The 6567-nt window shown below is 29.5% G+C and overlaps 1 protein-coding gene across 1 annotated transcript in view; it reads right to left on the reverse strand.

Moving 5' to 3' along the window:
• Nucleotides 1-6567, reverse strand: part of LOC116033360 (probable LRR receptor-like serine/threonine-protein kinase At3g47570) — a 92811-nt gene that overhangs the window by 13979 nt on the left and 72265 nt on the right. The gene's annotated exons all lie outside the window — the stretch shown is intronic.

The following is a 6567-nucleotide window of genomic DNA, read 5'->3' on the forward strand; positions in this document are numbered from 1 at the left end:
CCTCAAACTTTTAAAAGTTGCAATTAGGTACATAAACATGTCAATTTAGTTTATCAAGCATAATTACCTGTTAGTGACCTGTAATAACAGGTAAATGTAAATGTCACTATTTTTTGCATAAAATGTGTCAAGTAGGCAATCGAACTTTACCTAAAAAATAAATTAGGCCCTCAAACTTTTAAAATTTGCAATTAGGTACATAAACATGTCAATTTGGTTTATCAAGCACAATTACCTGTTAGTGACCTGTGATAACAGGTAAATGTAAATGTCACTATTTTTTGCATAAAATGTGTCAAATAAGCCATCGAAGTTTACCTGAAAAATAACTTAGGACCTCAGACTTTTAAAAGTTTGTAATTAGGTACATAAACATGTAAATTTAGTTCATCAAGGCATAATTATCTGTTAGTGACCTTTAATACCAGGTAAAAATAAATGTAACAATATTTTGCATATAATGTGTCAAATAGGCCATCGAAGTTTACCTGCAAAATAAATTAGGCCCTCAAAGTTTTAAAAGTTCAAATTAGGTACACAAAATGTAAATTTAATTTATCAAGGCATAATTACCCGTTAGTGACCTGTAATACCAGGTAAATGTAAATGTCACTAGTTTTTGCATAAAACGTGTCAATTAGGCCATAGATCTTTATCAGGAAAAATAAATTAGGCCCTCAAACTTTTTAGAGTTCAAATTAGGTACATAAAATGTCAATTTAGTTCATAAAGGCATAATTACCCGTTAGTGACCTGTAACACCAGGTAAATGTAAATATCACTATTTTTTGCATAAAATGTGTCAAATAGGCCATCGAGCTTTACCTGAAAAATAAATTAGTCCCTCAAACTTTTTAAAGTTCAAATTAGGTACAAAAAATGTCAATTTAATTTATCAAGGCATAATTACCCGTTAGTGACCTGTAATACCAGGTAAATGTAAATGTCACTAGTTTTTGCATAAAATGTGTCAAACATGCCATAGATCTTTACCTGAAAAAAAAATTAGGCCCTCAAACTTTTTAGAGTTCAAATTAGGTACATAAAATGTCAATTTAGTTCATCAAGGTATAATTACCCGTTAGTGACCTGTAATACCAGTTAATGTAAATGTCACTATTTTTTGCATAAAATGTGTCAAGTAGGCAATCGAACTTTACCTAAAAAATAAAATAGGCCCTCAAACTTTTTAAAGTTGCAATTAGGTACACAAATATGTCCATTTGGTGTATCAAGCATAATTACCTGTTAGTGACCTGTAATAACAGGTAATGTAAATGTCACTATTTTTTGCTTAAAATGCGTCAAGTAGGCAATCGAACTTTACCTAAAAAATAAATTAGGCTCTCAAACTCTTTAAAGTTGCAATTAGAGACATAAAAATGTCAATTTAGTTCATCAAGCACAATTACGTGTTAGTGACCTGTAATACTAGGTAAATGTAAATGTCACTATTTTTTACATCAAATGTGTCAAATAGGGCATCGAACTTTACCTGAAAAATAAATTACGCCCTCAAACTTTTTAAAGTTCAAATTAAGTACATAAAATTTCAATTTAGTTCATCAAGGCATAATTACCCGTTTGTGACCTGTAATATCAGGTAAATGTAAATGTCACTAGTTTTTGCATAAAATGTGTCAAATAGGCCATAGATCTTTACCTGAAAAATAAATTAGGCACTCAAACTTTTAAAAGTTGCAATTAGGTATATAAACATGTCGATTTAGTTCATCAAGCATAATTACCTGTTTGTGACCAGTAATAACAGGTAAATGTCAATGTCACAATTTTTTGCATAAAATGTGTGAAATAGGCCATCGAAGTTTACCTGAAAAATAAATTAGGCCCTCAAACTTTTTAAAGTTGCAATTAGGTACATAAATATGTCAATTTAGTTCATTTAGGCATAATTACCCGTTAGTGACCTGTAATACTAGGTAAATGTAAATGTTATTAGTTTTTGCATAAAATGTGTCAAATAGGTCATCGAACTTTACCTGAAAAATAAATTAGGCCCTCAAACTTTTAAAAGTTCAAATTAGGTACATAAAATGTCAATTTAATTTATCAAGGCATAATTATCCGTTAGTGATCTGTAATACCTGGTAAAAGTAAATGTCACAATTTTTTGCATAAAATGTGTCAAATAGGCCATCGAAGTTTACCTGAAAAATAAATTAAGCCCTCATACTTTTAAAACTTGCAATTAGGTACATAAACATGTCAATTTAGTTAATCAAACATAATTACGTATTAGTGACCTGTAATACCAGGTAAATGTAAATGTCACAATTTTTTTGCATAAAATGTGTCAAATAGGCCATCGAAGTTTACCTAAAAATTAAATTAGGCCTTCAAACGTTTAAAAGTTGCAATTAGGTACATATACATGTCAATTTAGTTTATCAAGCATAATTACCTTTTAGTGACCTGTAATAACAGGTAAATGTAAATGTCACTATTTTTTGCATAAAATGTGTCAAATAGGTCATCGAACTTTACCTGAAAAATAAATTAGGCCCTCAAACTTTTAAATGTTTGTAATTAGGTACACAAACATGTCAATTTAGTTCATCAAGGCATAATTATCTGTTAGTGACCTCTAATGTCACTATTTTTTGCATATAATGTGTCAAATAGGCCATCGAAGTTTACCTGAAAAATAAATTACGCCCTCAAACTTTTAAAAGTTTGTAATTAGGTACATAAAAATGTAAATTTAGTTCATCAAGGCATAATTATCTGTTAGTGACCTCTAATGTCACTATTTTTTGCATAAAATGTGTCAACTAGGCCATCGAACTTTACCTGAAAAATAAATTACGCCCTCAAACTTTTAAAAGTTTGTAATTAGGTACATAAATATGTCAATTTAGTTCATCAAGGCATAATTATCTGTTAGTGACCTCTAATGTCACTATTTTTTGCATATAATGTGTCAAATAGGCCATCGAAGTTTACCTAAAAAATAAATTAGGCCCTCAAACTTTTAAAGGTTGCAATTAGGTACATGAAAATGTCAATTTAGTTTATCAAGCATAATTACAGGTACATGAAAATGTCAATTTAGTTTATCAAGCATAATTACCTGTTAATGAAAATGTCAATTTAGTTTATCAAGCATAATTACCTGTTAGTGACCGGTAATAACAGGTGAATGTAAATGTCATACCTGTTAGTGACCGGTAATAACAGGTGAATGTAAATGTCATTATTTTTTACATAAAGTGTGTCAAATAGGGCATCGACCTTTACCTGAAAAATAAATTACGCCCTCAAACTTTTAAAAGTTTGTAATTAGGTACATAAATATGTCAATTTAGTTCATCAAGGCATAATTATCTGTTAGTGACCTCTAATGTCACTATTTTTTGCATATAATGTGTCAAATAGGCCATCGAAGTTTACATTTTTTGCATATAATGTGTCAAATAGGCCATCGAAGTTTACCTAAAAAATAAATTAGGCCCTCAAACTTTTAAAGGTTGCAATTAGGTACATGAAAATGTCAATTTAGTTTATCAAGCATAATTACAGGTACATGAAAATGTCAATTTAGTTTATCAAGCATAATTACCTGTTAATGAAAATGTCAATTTAGTTTATCAAGCATAATTACCTGTTAATGACCTGTAATACCAGGTAAATGTAAATGTCATTATTTTTTACATAAAGTGTGTCAAATAGGGCATCGACCTTTACCTGAAAAATAAATTACGCCCTCAAACTTTTAAAAGTTTGTAATTAGGTACATAAATATGTCAATTTAGTTAATCAAGGCATAATTATCTGTTAGTGAACTCTAATGTCACTATTTTTTGCATATAATGTGACAAATAGGCTATCGAAGTTTACCTAAAAAATAAATTAGGCCCTCAAACTTTTAAAGGTTGCAATTAGGTACATGAAAATGTCAATTTAGTTTATCAAGCATAATTACCTGTTAGTGACCGGTAATAACAGGTGAATGTAAATGTCACTATTTTTTGCATATAATGTGACAAATAGGCTATCGAAGTTTACCTAAAAAATAAATTAGGCCCTCAAACTTTTAAAGGTTGCAATTAGGTACATGAAAATGTCAATTTAGTTTATCAAGCATAATTACCTGTTAGTGACCGGTAATAACAGGTGAATGTAAATGTCACTATTTTTTGCATAAAATGTGTCAAGTAGGCAATCGAACTTTACCTAAAAAATAAATTAGGCACTCAAACTTTTAAAAGTTACAATTAGGTACATAACATGTTAATTTAGTTCATCAAACATAATTATCTGTTAGTGACCTGTAATAGCAGGTAAAAGTAAATGTCACAATTTTTTGCATATAATGTGTCAAATAGGCCATTGAAGTTTACCTGCAAAAGAAATTAGGCCCTCAAACTTGTAAAAGTTTTTACCTGCAAAAGAAATTAGGCCCTCAAACTTGTAAAAGTTCAAATTAGGTACATAAAATGTCAATTTAGTTTTGTAAAAGTTCAAATTAGGTACATAAAATGTCAATTTAGTTTTACAAGGCATAATTACCCATTAGTGACCTCTAATACCAGGTAAATGTAAATGTCACTAGTTTTTGCGTAAAATGTGTCAAATAGGCCATAGATCTTTATCTGAAAAATAAATTAGGCCCTCATACTTTTAAAAGTTGCAATTAGGTACATAAACATGTCAATTTAGTTCATCAAGCATAATTACCTGTTAGTGACCTGTAATAACAGGTAAATGCAAATATCACAATTTTTTATTGCATATAATGTGTCAAATAGGCCATCGAAATTTACCTGGAAAATAAATTAGGCCTCAAACTTTTTAAAGTTCAAATTAAGTACATAAAATGTCAATTTAGTTCATCAAGGCATAATTAGCCGTTAGTGACCTGTAATACTAGGAAAATGTAAATGTCACTATCTTTTGCATAAAATGTGTCAAATAGGCCATCGAACTTTACTTGAAAAATAAATTAGGCCCTCAAAGTTTTTAAAGTTGCAATTATGTTCATAAACATGTCAATTTAGTTCATCAAGCATAATTACCTGTCAGTGACCTGTAATAACAGGTAAATGCAAATGTCACAATTTTTTTTGCATATAATGTGTCAAATAGCCATCGAAGGTTACCTGGAAAATAAATTAGGCCCTCAAACTTTTTAAAGTTCAAATTAAGTACATAAAATGTCAATTTAGTTCATCAAGGCATAATTACCCGTTAGTGACCTGTGATATTAGGAAATTGTAAATGTCACTATCTTTTGCATAAAATGTGTCAAATAGGCCATCGAACTTTACCTGAAAAATAAATTAGGCACTCAAACTTTTTAAAGTTGCAATTAGGTACATAAACATGTCAATTTAGTTCATTTAGGCATAATTACCCGTTAGTGACCTGTTATACCAGGTAAATGTAAATGTTACTAGTTTTTGCATAAAATGTGTCAAATAGGCTATAGATCTTTGCCTGAAAAATAAATTAGGCCCTCATACTTTTAAAAGTTGCTATTAGGTACATAAACATGTCAATTTAGTTCATCAAGCATAATTACCTGTTAGCGACCTGTAATAACAGGTAAATATAAATGTCACAATTTTTTTCATAAAATGTTTCAAATAAGCCATCGAAGTTTACCTAAAAAATAAATTAGGCTCTCAAACTTTTAAAAGTTGAAATTAGGTAGATAAAATATCAATTTAGTTCATCAAGGCATAATTATCCGTTAGTGACCTGTAATACCAGGTAATGTAAATGTCACTTTTTTTTTTTGCATAAAATGTGTCAAATAGACCATCGAACTTTACGTGAAAAATAAATTAGGCTCTCAAACTTTTAAAAGTTGCAATTAGGTACAAAAATTAGGCTCTCAAACTTTTAAAAGTTGCAATTAGGTACAAAAACAAGTCAATTTTGTTTATCAAGCGTAATTACCTGTTAGTGACCTCTAATAACAGGTAATTGTAAATGTCACTATTTTTTGCATAAAATGTGTCAAGTAGGCAATCGAACTTTACCTAAAAAATAAATTACGCTCTCAAACTTTTAAAAGTTCCAATTAGGTACATAAACATGTCAATTTAGTTCTTCAAACATCATTACCTGTTAGTGACCTGTAGTACCAGGTAAATGTAAATGTCACTATTTTTTGTATAAAATGTGTCAAGTAGGCAATCGAACTTTTATCTAAAAAATAAATTAGGCCTTAAAACTTTTAAAAGTTGCAATTAGATACATAAACATGTCAATTTGGTTTATCAAACATAATTACCTGTTAGTGACCTGTAATACCAGGTAATGTAAATGTCACTATTTTTTGCATAAAATGTGTCAAACAGGCCATCGAACTTTACCTGAAAAATAAATTAGGCACTCAAACTTTTTAAAATTGCAATTATGTTCATAAACATGTCAATTTAGTTCATCAAGCATAATTACCTGTGATACTAAGAAATTGTAAATGTCACTATCTTTTGTATAATATGTGTCAAATAGGCCATCGAACTTTACCTGAAAAATAAATTAGGCCCTCAAACTTTTTAAAGTTGCAATTAGGTACATAAACATGTCAATTTAGTT

This window comes from Ipomoea triloba, chromosome 10, assembly GCF_003576645.1.
Source record: "Ipomoea triloba cultivar NCNSP0323 chromosome 10, ASM357664v1".
NCBI lineage: Eukaryota > Viridiplantae > Streptophyta > Magnoliopsida > Solanales > Convolvulaceae > Ipomoea > Ipomoea triloba.